Raw genomic sequence first — 17,088 nt, 5'->3', positions numbered from 1 at the left:
TGTTTAGTATCTCTGAAGATATTGATTGCTGGCATCCTGAAATCTTGAAGCAGGAAGTAATGTTTCCAGAACCTGATAGTTATAAGCCAACCATAGAAGGAGCTTTACCAACAAATACTATCTGTTCAATTTTTATTAATGGAACCCGCAGACTTGAGTCTATGGATATCTCTGATTTTAAATTTAAAAGATATTTTAATATTTTAACTTATGCATTGCAAATCAATGCAGCCTGATCTGCTGCTATTCACTCTTTTCTTTTTCAAAAATCACTCATCTATCACAATTTCTTCTTATCAGTTCAATTTTTTTCTCATTTCATTTCATGTAATCATATATTCATGTTCTTTTTCTCTTCCATAATTAGTTGCTCTTTTTATTCATTGAAAAAATAATTTGTCTATTTAATTTAGTGTCATCACTGCCTTGCTAATGCTAATGCTAATACTAATGCTAATGCTTAGTGCCTGAATGCTCTATTTTAAACTTTTGATATGTTGTATAATATACTGATTTTGTTGTTTTTAGTGTTTAATTTAGTGTCCTCACTTCCTTGCTAATGGTCTGTTTAATTTAGTGTCATCACTGCCTTGCTAATGCTAATACTTGGTTACTGAATGCTCTGTTTTGAACTTTTGATATGTTGCATAATGTATTGATTTTGCTATTTTTAGTGTTTAATTTAGTGTCATCACTCATCACTGCCTTGCTAATACTCTGTTTAATTTAGTGTATCACTTCCTTGCTGATGCTAATCCTTGGTTACTGAATGCTCTGTTTTGAACTTTTGATATGTAATATAATATACTAATTTTGCTGTTTTTAGTGTTTAGTTTAGTGTCATCACTGCCTTGCTGAATGATGTTGCTAATGTACTGGTGTTGTTGTTTTAGTGTTTTGATAATGTACTGGTATTGCTGTTTTAGTGTTTTATAATGTGTTGCTGTTTTATTGTTGCTGTTCGATAATATACTAGTTCTATTTTAGGGTTGCTGATGTACTTTTGATCTTTTAAGATTTATATTAGACTATAATTATATTTTAGGGTGTTTAATTATAATTTATTTATTGTTTATTCTAAAACGATTTTTTTGGTTGAACCACCGATTAGACTGGTTGGACCAGTAAACCAGTGACTAGAGCGGTTTGATGACCGGTCCGGTTCTCAGAACATTGGTGCACGCACATGCTCTGTTTTTACAAAAAAATTTTCTTCAAAATTTCAAGGCATCAAGCCTTAGCTCAACCAAAATTCAACCCCAAAACATCCAAAACTTAACAAAATCATGATCCATACAGAAATTAACCTAGCAAATCTCAAAATTAAACTACTTCTAAGCTAACTAAAATAAGCAAACATGCAATAAAGTCAAATTATAAACAAAAAGTGAAGGTAAGAACAATGTTACCATAGTGGGGTGTCTCCCACCTAGCACTTCTATTTAGAGTCCTTAAGTTGGACTTTATTGAGAAACTCTCATCAAACCTCTTTGAAATCCCACCCAAGCTTGTATTCTCCAAGGCTTTTGAGATTCAAAACTTGTGCACCCAAATCTTGTTGTGAATTTCTTGCATTCCATCTAGGTAACAATCATTTAAAATTTCCAATTCCTATAACACAATAGCAACAAAACTCACAATGAAATGGGTGAGAATTTATAGGATAAAAAGGAAATAAAAAACCAAAGGTAATAAGAACAAATAAAATGAACTCCTAAAACTAGCAAAAACAAGCACTCAATCAAAAACAAACTATTCACATATTCACTTATTAACATATTCACAATAACCAAGAAAATAAGCAAGCAACATATGCACAATCAACCAAAAATAAGCTATTCACAATATTCACAATATGCACAATAGCCAACAATATAACACCATTGCAACTCCCCGACAACGGCGTCAAAAAATTTGATGAAGGAATTTTTTTTCTTGATCTAGATTTTCACAAAATAGAATCTTTTCGTTGCAAGTATAGTCTAAATCAACAATCAACTCCCAATCAAATTTTAATTCTAAAAATTGTCACAATTCAAAACAAATATAAACTGGGAGTTTTAAGTCCCGGGTCGTCTTCCCTAGGAGTTGCAATTAAATGCTCAATCATTGGCTATGGGAGATTTTGGGAGTTTTGATTATAAGAGGCAAGAATTAAAATAGCAAGTAATTAAATAGAAAGCAAGTAAAGCAATGAAAATAGAAATTAAATGGCAAAAAGGGCTCTTGACAAGAATTAGAAAATTAAGTATTCCTATCCTAGTCATGAACCACAAACATGGTAATTGTGTAGAATTAATCCCAATTAGTCAATCCTAACATCGAGAATTAGTCAAAAGGGCATATTTGGTCCCAATCCACAAGTCCTAGCCAACTCTATTAATGGAAGGCTTAGAGTTAGTGGAAACCAAATCAACTAACAATCCTCACACAATGTGGAATGGACATCCACCACTCAAGTTCACCCAATTACCCAATTTTCCAACCAAGAGTGTGAAAAACTAGGCAAAAACTAAGCCAAGCATTTTGTCAAACACTTGGTGTGCATGAAAATAAAATCAAATTAAATTGCAATAAAATTAAATTCTAAAGCTACCAAGAGCAAGAAAATAATAATAACAATTAAAGGAAGCAACAATTAACATGAAAACATGAATTGCATTAATTAAAATTAAAATTAACAAGAGTATCCATAAACATAAAAGTGACAAAATTGAGAAATTAACAAGACAAACTAAGGAAATTAAGGCAATAGAACAAAGAAAAGTAGAAGAAACTAGATGAAAACAAGAATTAAAAAGAGGGATTACAAGGAAATTAAACTAAGAAACCCTAGTTTTAGAGAGAAGGGAGATTTTCTCTCTCTAGAAAATGACCTACATTATGCTAAACTAACCCTAATTTCTCCCCTCCCCCCATCCTCCCTTTTCACATGGAATGATGGCCACTTTGATATAGCAAGAATCAGCTTCAGAAAGTCCCAAAACGGGCTCTAGAGGCCCAGAAATCACCCCCAGCTATAAGACACAAAACTTTTAAAAAGTCTTATTATGATCAAGTCTCAAATCATATAATTATTTATAGTCTTAATTTCAGAAATTATTTTATTAAAGATAATTAAAGCAAGTTTTGATTAATTGAATTTGAAATAAATTAAGATTATTATCCAATTTTATAATTATTGGATTATTTTCTATATTTAAATCATAAAGTTGGTAGTTATGAAATAATAATAATTTTATATGACTTGGAATAAATAATTAATATTTTAAGATATTAAAGCTGCTGCTTTAGAAAATAAAGAAATTAATTATAGTATTTCTAATTTTTAGATTTGAACATTCTATGAAAAATAATTTATAAAAGTGATGAACAAATAGTATTTTTATATATTATTATTGTTGGATTAAAATTTATTTTTAATTACTATACTATCCCTACCTTTATTTGAAATTACTAAACTAACCCTAACCTTAATTTTTCACACAACACCCTTACCCTTTTTCCCCTAACCTTCAGCCGCCGAAACCCTATTCCAATTGCCCTCTTCTCAGACCCAACAACAGTGACACAAACCCTTCCCCTTTCTCAAATCATTCGCAGCAATACTGGGGAAAAGGAACAAAGAAAGAATGGGTCAAAGAGAGAAGGAGCGGAGCTGCGATCAGAAGAGGAGATGAACCGCGCTGCTGTCGCCATTCAGCTCGCCGCCACCGCGCTGTGCAGAGCTGCCGCCACCATGCCACGCCTCGCCGCGAGCTGCGCCTCACCACCGCCCAGCTTTCCGTCGCGCCAGTCACCCAAACCAGAGGAGCAGAGAGAGAGATCGGGCACAGAGAGAGACACGAAGAGGGAGAGCAGTCACGCATCCAGCTACATCCTCACTGCCGCGGGAGGAAATCATCGCCGTCAGCTTGGCACCAAGCTCCCATGGCCGGCACCGTTGCAATACAGTCGCCATTCCTTCAGAGCTGCCACAGCTGAGTCGCTATGAAGAGGAGTCCGCTGCTGCGACGCCGCTGCTACCGTGACTGTCGCGGTGTTCACCGTGTCCCTGGTCACCGCCGGCTGTTCTGATGCTGTCATTGGAAGCTGCCGTTCTATCACTGTCACTGCCGGAGAAGGGAGCTGCGTCTCTGGGATTCTGGACGATGGGAGTGGTTCTGTGACTTTCGGGACCCCCGTCGAAGCTTCTGGCTGTTTCTGCCGTCGCCGGAAAACTTTGCCAGTAAGGGTTTTAATTGAGGTTTTTGTCTTTTTGGATTTCGAGAAGGTTTTGATGCTGCGTGGTTATTATAGTTGATCCACCGGAGCTTCTGGCCGCTACCGGAGCTGTTGCCGGGTCGGTTCGGAATCGCAGCTACCTCATTTTGGAATTTCGGTAAGTAAGTATGTTTCGAAAAGTCTCGCATTAGTATTCCGTTGTGTTTAGTTAATGAATCTGAGCTTTGGTAATGTGGGATTGAGTCCTGATTTTTACATATTGCGAGTAGATTTGTTGTGGTTGCTGAGAGAACAGTTTGGAGCTGAGGTTGCGGCTGCCGCAGTTACGGGCTAAGAGGAAACAAGTTGTGATGAGTTTTAGAGTTTTCAGGTTTCGACAATTGAGGTAGGGGCTATTTTCCGAAAACTATGTTTTATATATTGGAATTATTACATATTGATACTAATGTGAGACAATGTCTATTTGGTGATTCTATCAGTCTTATGTATTGTGTGGTTGTCCTGAATGATTACGAACATTTGTTTGACTGGATTGTTGTGCGGCTTTGTGAAACGTAATATTTTTGAAGTTGATTCTTTTAAAGATTTGAGATCGAGTTTAATCCGATGGGAATTGATTTGAGTTGAGTTAATTTTCTTGATAATGTGAAAAATAGAATACCATTTGTGGATTCAGCCTGGTTTGCTTTAATTGATTTGGTTTTGATAAATGAATTGCTGCTGAACTGTTTCTTTAAGGTTTTGGAAATGAGTTTAATCGGTTGATAATGATTTGATTTTGAAACGGTTTCCTTGAGATATGAAAATGAGATTACTGTTGGATTTAGCTTGCTTTTGAACTGATTTTTGGATTCTGGATTGTTGAGAAGGATTGTGGAACGGTATAGTTAGAATCCGAACCGGGTGGCAAAGTCCAAGTTTTAGGGGAGGTGCTGTCGAAATTTCTATAAAAATCCTAGACTTTGTTTTAAAAGTTATTTATAAAGGTTTGGATTTGGAAAATCGTATTATTTGACTTATTAAGAAAATATTTATGTTTTCGAGCTTAATTTATTTAAGTAAACCATATGTCTCGAGTTTGATTTACTTAGAAATGAACTATTTTACCATTTGAATCACCGAAGGAAAGTATTATGTTCTAATATTGGTTTTAACATAAAAAGGGCTTTTGCTTTTGGTTAGACATAAAGGTTTTGTTCAAAGGAGCTTTTAGTGATTTTAAAGGAAATTGGACTTTGACTGAATAATTGTGTTTGTGACATTTTGGAAGAAGTCAGAGAATTGATTTAAGGAGGAACCTGAAAGTGGTTTTTATTTAAATGAATCGGTTCCGTTTCAAGTGAATTGACTTTGGATTGGGTTGGGACTTGTGACTTTATATGATCCGGTTTTACAATAAACTCTATTTTTATTTGCTTAAACCAAGGATCTATGATTTTAAGAATTCCAATGAATTTTAAGAAATTGAGATAGGTTGCCCTTCCCTAAAGTCTTGAGACTCGGCTGAGAAAATTTTATTATCGAATCCTATATTAGGATGAATGATTTTGAATCCTTAACAGGAAATTTTAATTTGCCATGGTTTTGGAAGTTTTGGAAAGAGGATGTTGAGAGTGGCTTTGTTTTTAAAAGGGGAACTTACTTTGAGTAAGAGTGGCTTATGAGCCTGAGATGATTTGAGAAATGAGAACTTTAAAGCCAAGGCTGAAAAAATCTGAAACTCGATTTCAAAGCGAAGTGAATTGAGAAAAAGTGATTTATAGCTTTGAATAATGATTTTATGAATTTGATGATGTTGGATGGTAGAAGTGCTATTTTGTTATGAGCCGGAATGACTGTGTATGATAATGAATTATGGCTGATTGCAGAATATGTTATGAGCCAGATGGCTGACTATGAGTCATGAATTTAAGCCGAAAGGCTAAAATGAATGTTGATTTATGGCTGAGAATAAATACATATATGCTGAGATATTGATATTGTGATTTTGCACTTCCACCTATCTGAGACACGAGTTTTTCTGGGTTAAAGCAGTGGCTAGCCACCACGTGCTCCAAGTTAAGTCTTGATACTCTGCTGACCCTATGTCGTAAGTGTGGCCGGGCACTGTGAAAGTCCCAGATGAGCTTGCCCCCGTAAAGATACATTAGTGAGGGTGTTGGATATATATGAGATTATTATTTATGTTGAGTATAACTCGAGTTGGGGATGCACGACAGAGGGACAGTCCAATGGTTAGCTACCAGGACTTGTCGGGTTGGCTTTATAACCGACACATGATATCATCAACCACTAGGATAGGCATGCATCATATGCATCTATGTGACATTATTTTGGTGTGCATATTGTACTTGGTTTGTCTTTGTGATTACTTGTGATTAACTGCTAATTGTTCTACTTGTAGTAACTGTTTGGTTGTGCTTGAACTTTCCTATTTGTGTTTGCAAATGAGATTCTGTTGGACGGTGGTGATTGGTTGTTGGTTGGATTGTTTAGGCCTAGTGCTGTGGTTGATCATGAGGTGGGTCGAAGGCCATATCTGGTTGATATTTCTGGTTTGGAAAAGTATAAAAGGCTAAGTTGGTTCAGCATAGATAAACCTTTTGAAAGATTTTTGAATTTTAATTTACATGAACAGTTTCCTCTTTCAGAAATGATTTCAGATTTTTCTTGATAGTAAACCTTTACTTTTGAAAAGAGGCATAAGGCAGTTATTGATCACTGAAATGATTTTATCTCACGTATCCTATTATAGTAATTCTCAGAAACCCTCTATTGAGAACCCTTTCGAGGATGATATTCTCACCCCCTACAAATTTTTCCTTCTCAGGATATGGATGCAGAAGTCACACGAAGAGTTTATCTAGTTGTTGTCGTGATGTTTTGTATTGCTTTAGTTATTGCTTATTGTTCCCTCGCCTCTATCTTTATACATTATGTAAGAGGGATAGGAATTGTGTTGGTTAATGCTTGTAGTGTGTGTGTGTGTGTTCTTTGTGAGTTTTTGTAAGTTGCATTGTACGTATGGATGTACGTTGTATAACAAAAGTATTTTGGAGCGGTATTGCGGTTTAAAGTTTTAAACATGCTCATATTTTAGTATTAAATAGTATAAGAGTCGTCGTAATGTCCGAGCTATCAGAGTTGCGCAGCCGGAAGCGTGAGCTTTGATAGTTAGGGTGCTACACCAGCGATTTGCATTAATGAGGTCACGTGTTGGGACTTGTGCGTACGTACAGATCTGTGCGTGGGCACAGGTGCTGATTTTGACTCTTATGCGTAGGCACAGATGGTGTGCGTGGGCACTCTCTAAAATGCTTTCTCCTTTGATTTCTTCATGTTTTCTCCCAATTCCATGCTTTTCTTCCACTCTTATCAAGCCATTCCAACCTATTACATCTGAAATCACTCATCAAAATCATCAAGGCACCGAATGAGATAAAAGAGATTAAATTAAGCACAAAATAGCATGTTTTCACAATTAAGCTCAATTTAGGGAGAAAACACAAAAGTATGCTATTTAGATGAATAAATATAAGTTTATATGATGAAATCCACTCAAATCAAACCAAAATATATCTTCAAATATTGATTCATCACTGACGGCTCGTCAATCGGAGTTTCGAATCAAAAGTTATGGTGATTTGAATTTTGGCCAAGGGTTTGCTCTCTCCTTCTCCCCCTTTTCCTATGGCTTCAGCGTGTTTCATCTTAGGGAAGAGGGAGGAGCCGAAGAAATTTGGATCCTCTAAATTTTAAATTTCACTTTAGAGAGTAAAGTGTGATCTCTCACCATTTATTTCATAAGTAAGACCAAGAGAAAATATAAAAGAGAAACTATTTAAGAGTAAGAGATCACACTTTACCCTCTAAAGTAAAAATTCAAAATTTTGAGGATCCAAATTCAGAGCTGAAGCTCATTTAATTGGGTGAGTGGGGTTGGGCCACGGACCCGTTAAATTGGATCAAATTCTTTAAAATTAGTGACAAAATTCTTATTTTAATTAGTTCTATCTCATTAAACTATAAAATTCTATTTTCTAATTTCTTTAAATAATAATTAATTTATTCATTAATTATTTACTAATCTTCCGAGTTTTACATGTAATGCTGTCACGTACGACAATCCGTTAATTATTTAACTTTGACCTCACAGTAGGACTACATTGAAACTAAATGAAACTTTTTTGAATTCAAATAAGACACTTTAAACCTTAAAGACTAAAACAAAATTATACCCAAACGTAAGGGACTAATTTAATACTTTACCCTAAATAAAAAATTAATAATTGGTTATTTTTGTCGAACATAATTCATCTTTTACAAGTAAAACGTTAGTTTTGTTCTTTTATTGTTAGTTTTGTCGGCGTTTAAATCTTTCATGGTCGAAAATGGTTATTCATTCTTTTCATGTTAATTTTTAATGAATAAAAGACCCAACCCACTTCTTATCCATTTTTACGAAAAACAAGGCTTTTTGTTTTAAAAAAAAAAGACACCTTATCCCTCAATCTTTTTATTTTAGGATAATACAATTTTTCTGTTAAAAAAATTATTAAATAGTAACAAATTAATTTGTGGGAGTTTTATTTGTAATTTATGGGGGTTTTAAATCTCCATAAAGTTCTTTTCAATAATATAACCAATTATAACTATTACTACCACCACTTTCTTCATCCTCATCATGATCACTTCTACCTCTACTATTTCTGTTATGTAACCATACTTTATCATCATCGTTATCTCTTCTACTGTTATCATCACCAATACGAATATCATCAACGTTAATGTTATTTTATTTCATTTCTTGTTCGATATTATTTTTTTCTTTAAAAAATATTCGTACTATAATTACTTATTTTTTTTTCCAGTGATATCATTTCTAGCAATGGTCTTTCTTCACTTAATTATCATCGGTGAAAGAATTTTTCAAAAATAAACTTATTAATAGTTTGTGAGAGTTTAAAACCCCACCAATTATAAATAAAACCCCCACAAAATTATTCATTATTATTTAATGAATAACAGAGGAATTATATTGTCCTAAAATAAAAAGATTGAGGGTCGAAATGTCCTTTTTTTTTTTTGGTAAAAATGAGTGGTTTGTCCTTCATGAAAATGGACAAAGTCAGGTTAGATCTTTACTCGCTCATACCTAATAATAGGAGTATTCAAATTCAAACCGATCCGAATTAAATCGTTCATCCAATCCAATCCAAATCAAAAACCGATTAAAACCGCACTAATTTAAATTTGATTGAATTTTATTTTTTGCAAACCGCATAGATCAGATTGGATTTTGAATCTATTTGTCAAAACCGATCCAATCCAATCCAAACTGCACAATGTACTATAATATTATTTTATTATTAAATTTATACTTTTATTTATAATATGTTCAATTTATTAAAATTTTTTATATTATTCATACATTATTATTTAATAAAAATTTTATGTTCAAAATAAAATTTATTTTAACTAATCTATATTTTTATCTCTATTATTATGTTATTGTTGATTTTTTAAAATATTATTGAAACTTGTTATGTCATTATTGGTTATTTAAAATTGGTTATTTAAAATTTGATGTTAAGACTTGTTATGTATATTTAATATTTTAGTTTTATAAAATCATAAATCCATCTAATCCGAATTGAATCGGATTTTTTTTTTAAAAAATCATCAAATCCAAATTGTATCGCAAGTAAAATAAGTGTTTGGATCGAATAACTTTTTGACTCAAAATCGATCCAAAACCCACCACAAACATCCCTGCTTGCTTAATAGCACATTGTAAAAATTGTTGGAGCCATTAGTTTTCCTATGTTGTGAGTAGTGATCATGGATTCTTCTCTATGACACTTTCTTTTTTTTAAAAACAAATAATTTTTATTTATTTTATCAAATATAATTATTATAATTTTTTAAAAGCAATTCTTACAAATTAAGGAAGATTCGTAGTAATAGTAATCAGATTCAACATTGAAAAACAAAAGTAAAACTAATACCAACCTCATTTTTAGGGGTGGCAAAACGGGTCGAGCCCGTCGGACCGATCCGCTAAACCCGTTAAAAAAGACGGGCCGGGCTAGGAATTGGAGCCCGCCAAATTAAAAAAATCCGCCAAACCCGCACCGCCAAATTGGCGGGTTTTGGCGGGGCGGGACGGGCCGGTCCGCCGAGCCGAAGATTTTTATTTTCTTTTTTTTAATTAAATAAAAGAGTGATTACTATTATAAAATTAATAATTATAGAATTTTTAAACACGTTTTTTTCATTTTTTGTTTTTATTCTTTTTTGAGTTATTAACTTTATTTATTTTATTTTACAATTTTGTATATATGCTCAAATTATGTGACTTATTTTTTAAAATAAAGATGATTCTATTGACAAATATTATTTTGAACAATTTTATTGAAGTTAAAAATAAAAAAAATAGTAAAAAAATTATATTATAATTTGACTATTTTTTAGTTGTATTTGATTTTTTAATTATTATTTTTTGGTTAATTTTAATGAATTTTATTTTTCAAAAAAAAAAAAGAGTCAAGCGGGCTAGCCCGCCAACCCGCCATAAAACGGGGCGGGCTAGCATTTTGAACCCATTTTAGTTGGCGGGGCAGGCCGGTCCGTCCCGTTTATGTGGCGGGCCTAGGCGGGGCGGGGCGGGTTGGGGCGGGCCAGCCCTCTTTGCCACCCCTACTCATTTTTAGTTAAAATTTTTACTTTTTATTTCTTTCATTTTAAGGTTGTTTGATCTGCATTTTTAATTATTTTTAAATTTTTGTAAAACAAATAAGACCAACAATGAAAGCAAAAATTTTATTATTTTTATTATTCTTTATATAAAATTTTTAAAATAAAAAATATAAATCAAACATACCTTAAAAAATGAGCCCCACTCACATGTTTACGATAAGAACATCATTTTCTTCAAACGGTGATGTGACTTCTTTGGAGATGCAACACATATCCAATAAATTTTCTCATTTAATTAGACTAGTAAAGATTCTCTTAACCTGGTTGGTTTGATACAGCAAAATTAAAATAGACCGATTTAGAGTGTTTACGGTTTGACACAGGCTTTTGAATTTTTTATTGCATCAGGTTGACCTTTGACATTACTTAATATGAGTTTTGAGGAACAAATTGAGAGCTATTATATGCTAATTAGTCCAATTAGTCCAATTAGAAGAGTAACATCTAAAAAATAAATAAATATTTTACAAACATAACTAAATCATTTGTTTAAGATATACATCAAAAATTAACCAAGACTATCATTAATGATTATAGAAAACCAAACGTTTTACTATTTTCAAGTTATATTGAACATTCTCGTTAGTCAAGTCTAAACAACTATAAACAAATATGCATCATTTGTTTAGTATTTATTTTAAGACTTATGTTTTTATTTTACTTTTATTGTTTTAGACTCAATTATTTTTTTGGTATTTTTAGACTCAATTATGATTTGTCCTATTTTCCCTTAGTGAACTTTTCGAGTTGGGTTAGACATGGATCTTCTGTTCTGGGCCTGGGGTAGGCTGATGGTGTAACGACCCTCCCAACAAAACACCATACTTAAGCCATAGACGTCACAAGACTTTTCTGTTATTACCTACATAATATTAAGCCTCCTCTACACGTTAACTTGTCGACAGTTTTACCAAAAACTAAATTCTTTTCCATCAAGTATGAATGTATATCAAAAAGCACATTTACATAATTCATACGGATAATACATAATAATTATTCAAAAGAATTCAAATACAAAACCTACCCCTCTATAAAAAAAAAAAAAAAAGTACAATACTAAAACATCAAGGACGAGGGAAAATAAACCCAAAAGTAACTATCCGAAACAAATCTTTCATTCGTTCTGTCTGTATCTCAAGGTTTTAGAAAATTTAGGGTGAGAACAAACCACATATTCTCAATACAGAAGAACGCAAATGCCACAAAAAGAAATAATAAATACAAATAGTTAACTCGTATTCCAAAAACAATTTTCTTTATCAAACCTAAAAATTTCTTAAATCTTAACACAGTTTTACGTTCCTAATCAGTTCTCAGTCACACTAACCATTCCTCAAACATATAAATCAATTCTCAATTACCTCAATACATTCATGACCAACAACACAAGTAAGACACCCAAATCAATACACAAATAGGTCGCAATGAGACAAACAGCACAATCACAAAAAATAAAATAAACAAACACAATCCAATGCAATATGATGCATGCCTGTCTCTAGTGTAAACCATGAGCTCATGCAACGGTTGTTTATTCGCATCCCGACTTACCTGAGGTTATGCTCGGATATAGTTTCTCAACTCAATCAGTAATGCAACTCAAAGGTATGCGCTCGAAAGAGAAACAACTTTTTCGGTAGACATTCCTACCCCATACGTTTCTCCTTCTCACCAGATAATCTGCTCTGGTTCCGTCGGAGCGAACCTCACTCCATCACACCAGATAGTCCATTCTGGGTCCATTGGGGCTATCAATAATTCATCCCTACCCAACACGTTTTTCCTTCTCAGATAATTCGCTTTGGTTTCGTCAGAGCAACCTCACCCCTTCGACCTCACCCCTTCTCACCAAACAATTCGCTCTGGGTCCATCGATGCTACCACTAATCAAATCTGGTCCTGCCTAGAATATTTACTGCCAACTCTGGTCCTCACCAAAATATTCATACTTGGCCAGTACATCCATCCTGACCAAGGGCTCTTCTCCTAACCAATACATTTTTCCTGGCTGGGGATCTCTGCCTAGCCAATAAAATATGTCCTATATCATGTTTTATTAGTTCGGAGACTCTCCCTCACTGAGCACTTGTTTAGTGAGGTTTTAAACCAAGTTTTATCCTCATATTATATCATACGAAGAAGTTATGTAATTGTGAAGCATGTTCTGTTTTAATCGGTTTATTCATGAAAATTCAGTGAACTAGTCACCTTTCAAGTTATATAATTAATTACTCAAAATAGAAATGAATCACTTTGGACCTAATTATTCTAGACATCTCAATCTTTTGTTTGCCACCAGTTTTAAGTTAAAATTCAATCAGACTCAAAAGATATATGACTTGGAATTTGTTGTTTCAGAATACGAAAATAGGTTTTATGCAGAAAACGTCCAAACTTTCAAAAATCATAACTCCCAAGTTATAACTCAATTAATTCTGAAATTTTCAGGAAAGTAAGTTTAACATGTCAAAGTTTTATACAAAATTGATTTCACTCAAATTGGATGTCTAGAATAAAAGCATTAAATCGGGTAAGTTGACTAAAATTTTGTAACACTCTGTTCTGACACAACAACAGCAATATTATTTCCAACTTGAATAACTTTCTTTTTAGAGCTTGAATTGAGCTGAAAATTGGACAGGATATACTACACATACAAAGCTTCAATATTATTTTGGTTGTAACTCAAAATATTAAGGGAATCAAAAATTAAGTAGCTTGGAAGATGCTGTCCTCATCACTCAAAATTAACAATTTTAGCAGAGAAAAACAGATTTTGAAAAATCATATCTTCCATCCAATCTACTCGGTAAAAAATTCTGAAAATTTTAAGGGATGGTATATACTTCTTGAAGTTTATTAGAAAAATAATTTTATTTAAAAAGACCATCTAGATTGTTCCCAGAAATTCTTATAATTTGCTGTCAAGATTTTGCAGAATTTTTGCAGCAAGTGTATTGAAGCTATACTAAGTAAGTTTGGTTTCCTAAACTTCTAACTCCCATCAATTCTTCATTCTAACATATTTGTGGTTATTCCTACTTGTCTCATATATTATTACATCCCCAAGAGCATTAAATCATCATTCACCATCATGTACGCCCATGATACAAGAATTTTCAAACAACATAATCATCAATCATATATACAGTTCATCATCAACAATCATCATCAAACACAGCCACATGTATAGATACATAACTACCTAATCCTTACATTTACAAAAATACGGGCATAATCTCCTCTTGAAAATAGATTTAACCACCCTTAAGGGTTCTCCCAATCTCAATCTCAACTTATCCTAATTCAATTCAACATACAGCCCAGCATTATCCAATCAAATTTTCTCCATCAAATAATAATTCTCAATCAAACTTGCAAAAATATACACAAACATCAAGCAAGTCTAAATCCAACAACCAAATCAAAGAAATCCACATAACCGAGAATTCCAACAACCAATCATTTCCAAACAATCAGGAAACCAAACATAATCCACAACCATAATAACATGAAACCAGTCACCAATTACAGCCACAAATCAACCATTATCAATAATTAATTACACAAAATAATTATAATATATTTGCATTTATTTACTGAATCTCACAGGCATTTAAAAATTTAAAATCTTTAATTTAAAAATGCATCCCCTACCTAGATTAGTCGAACTCAGAAATTAAATGCAAAACCCTCTTTTTGTTCTGAAATCATTCCCGCAGCAGCAGCAGCAGCAACTTTCCACGGCAGTGATGATGATCGCAGCAAAACAAGGGATTCGAATTTGACGGAAATTAAATATGGAAATAGTTCTAGAAATTCAGGACAAGGCAGAGACTAAAATTGAATTAGAACAAGAACAAACAGACAATTAAATTGATGGCGGAATAGAACACGAAGCTGGAGCAGAATTAGGAGACATGCTGGATCAAAGTATTGACGCTGAACCTAAATTGGAACAAGGTAGCAGTGAGAGTTTCATAATAGAAATTGACTTACTGCAGCAGGGGAGATCAAACGAAGCACCAGCAGCTCTGGCGCTTAGAAGAACAGAAGCCAGAAGCCAAGACACTTGTTTTAGTGGTGGCAGCACCAACCCAATCAGCCTGGGCAGCAGAAACACGGTTCAATTCTTCGTGAGTCCCAACAACGTTGATGGTAGCAGCAGCAGTAGATGCGCCCATCGTCACGTTCTTCCCCTGCCTGCTCAGCTCCTTCCAGCGATGGCAACAACTCCAATTGGCGGCAGCAGCAACGCGGTCTCCCTCTTCTTCCCTTCTCCTCTCTTTTTCTTTGTCAGAGAGTGAATGAGTGATTGAGAGGGAGAGGGAGTGATTTTATGCATGAATGAGTAGCTGAGGGAAGATGAACGTGTCTGAGTGAAGTTGAGGGATGAGTGAGTCACAGTGATGATGAAGAAGAGAAGAACGCATGTATGTGTTGGAGAAGAGAGGATGATACACGTGTGAGTGATATGAGTGTGTCTAGGATTAGAAAAATATTTTTTTGGTGACTGGATTAGAAAAATATTTACTAGTAGTATAAGATTTTATAAAATATTTAAAATAAAATTATAATTTAGAACTAAAATATAATATCAAAAATAATTTTAGAAACACATAAAATTTATTAATATATCAATAAATTTAAATAATTATTTAAATTTTAAAATTTTAAATAATTATTTAAATTTTAAAATTTTAAATAATTAAATAAATAAATTTTTATTTTGTAAAATATAAATTCAAAATTTTAATTTAGTCAAATTATATTAGGTAACTTATACTATTTTTTAATGATCCAAATTTCAATTTCAATTAAACAAAATATCTAATTAAACTGAACTTATATAAAAATTTTAGTTAATGTAAACTCAAGTTATAACAAAAAAAATTAATTTAAATATTTTTAATAAAATAATTTTTAAAAATAAAAGCTCCAACAAAATAAGTTACAAGGTATTCATAATTAACAATTTAAAATAATATGTTTAGCAAAATATCAATTACTCAATTTAAATTATATAATTTTTATTATTTATTAATTACTGAAATTCTAATTTTGATTATAAAATATTTTATTATAATAAATTATATATGATAATTTTAGTCAATTTAAATTTCAACAGTCATAAAATTAATTTAATGATATCTAACAAAATAATTTTTAAATAAATAATTTAATTAAATAAAATAGGTTATAAATAATTTATAATAAAAATTTAAAAAATTCGGGTTGTTACAGTTGGCCAAGATCCCTGTCCAAAAAAAAAAAAAGAAAAAAACTAAGTGATATAAAAACTTTTGAATTTTATAGCTATTTTTTACTAATTTTGATGAATGAAATTTCTCTGAATTTCTTGAAAAACTTAAGTATGAATTGGAGTATCAAAAAATCAAAGTATGAATTGGAGTATCAAAAAATCAAATTGACGTAAAGTGATTTTCTTTTTTTAATTTTTATCTTATCCTAAGTTTTATTTCGTATAATTTAGTATCAGATTTTAAATATTAAATTAATTCTTATTAAACTATATTTAATCTCTATTTGTGTGTTTGTTTTTCTTGAGTCAAAGATAAAAATGTTATCTTCATTTATTTTTTGTGTGTCTGTGTTTGTTTGTGTTCTTAAGTTAAAAACAAAATAAATTGCACTTTTGTTCTTTTAGTATCATATCTTCGTTCTTGTTCCAAAAAAAAAATGTTGCATTTTAGATTACGTTTGTTTATAAGTATGGAACAATAAGACAGAAATACAAAGACACAAAAATATGTTAAAAATATGAAATATAAATAGAGATATTGTGTCTAAAAATATTAAATTAGTGTGTTTTGTGTTCATTCTGACAAAAAAAATACAAAAATATTAATAAAAGACACAATTTATTTTTTATTTTTTTAATTATTTTTATTAATTTTTTATAATAATATTTTTTATTGTTATATTTTTTTATTTTTTAAATAAAAAAATAAAAATAAATTAAACTTTATAATTTATTTTAATTTATTATTAAATAAAATATAAAAATATTAATTTTTATATTTTTATATTTTATATTTTATTCTTAATATCTTATTTTATCCTATTATCATAGCTAAATATAGT

General features: G+C 31.9%; 1 long non-coding RNA gene across 3 annotated transcripts in view; it reads right to left on the bottom strand.

The window, feature by feature from the left end:
- The window catches only part of LOC140182541 (uncharacterized), a 35,584-nt gene extending 20,102 nt beyond the window's left edge, over positions 1 to 15,482 (bottom strand). Inside the window, exons 1-2 of one of the 3 annotated variants that reach the window (XR_011878315.1) lie at positions 14,641 to 15,464; positions 1,410 to 1,611 (exon numbers count right to left, since the gene is read on the bottom strand). This is a non-coding gene — a long non-coding RNA (uncharacterized lncRNA). Of the gene's footprint in view, positions 1 to 1,409; positions 1,612 to 7,247; positions 7,624 to 14,640 lie in introns of those variants that run through there. The other 2 variants (XR_011878316.1, XR_011878317.1) reach the window with 2 other exon arrangements.
- Between the last annotated feature and the right edge of the window lie 1,606 nt (positions 15,483 to 17,088).

This window comes from Arachis hypogaea, chromosome 20 (genome assembly GCF_003086295.3).
Source record: "Arachis hypogaea cultivar Tifrunner chromosome 20, arahy.Tifrunner.gnm2.J5K5, whole genome shotgun sequence".
In the NCBI taxonomy this organism is placed as follows: domain Eukaryota; kingdom Viridiplantae; phylum Streptophyta; class Magnoliopsida; order Fabales; family Fabaceae; genus Arachis; species Arachis hypogaea.
This window is presented reverse-complemented; position numbering and strand designations above follow the sequence as displayed.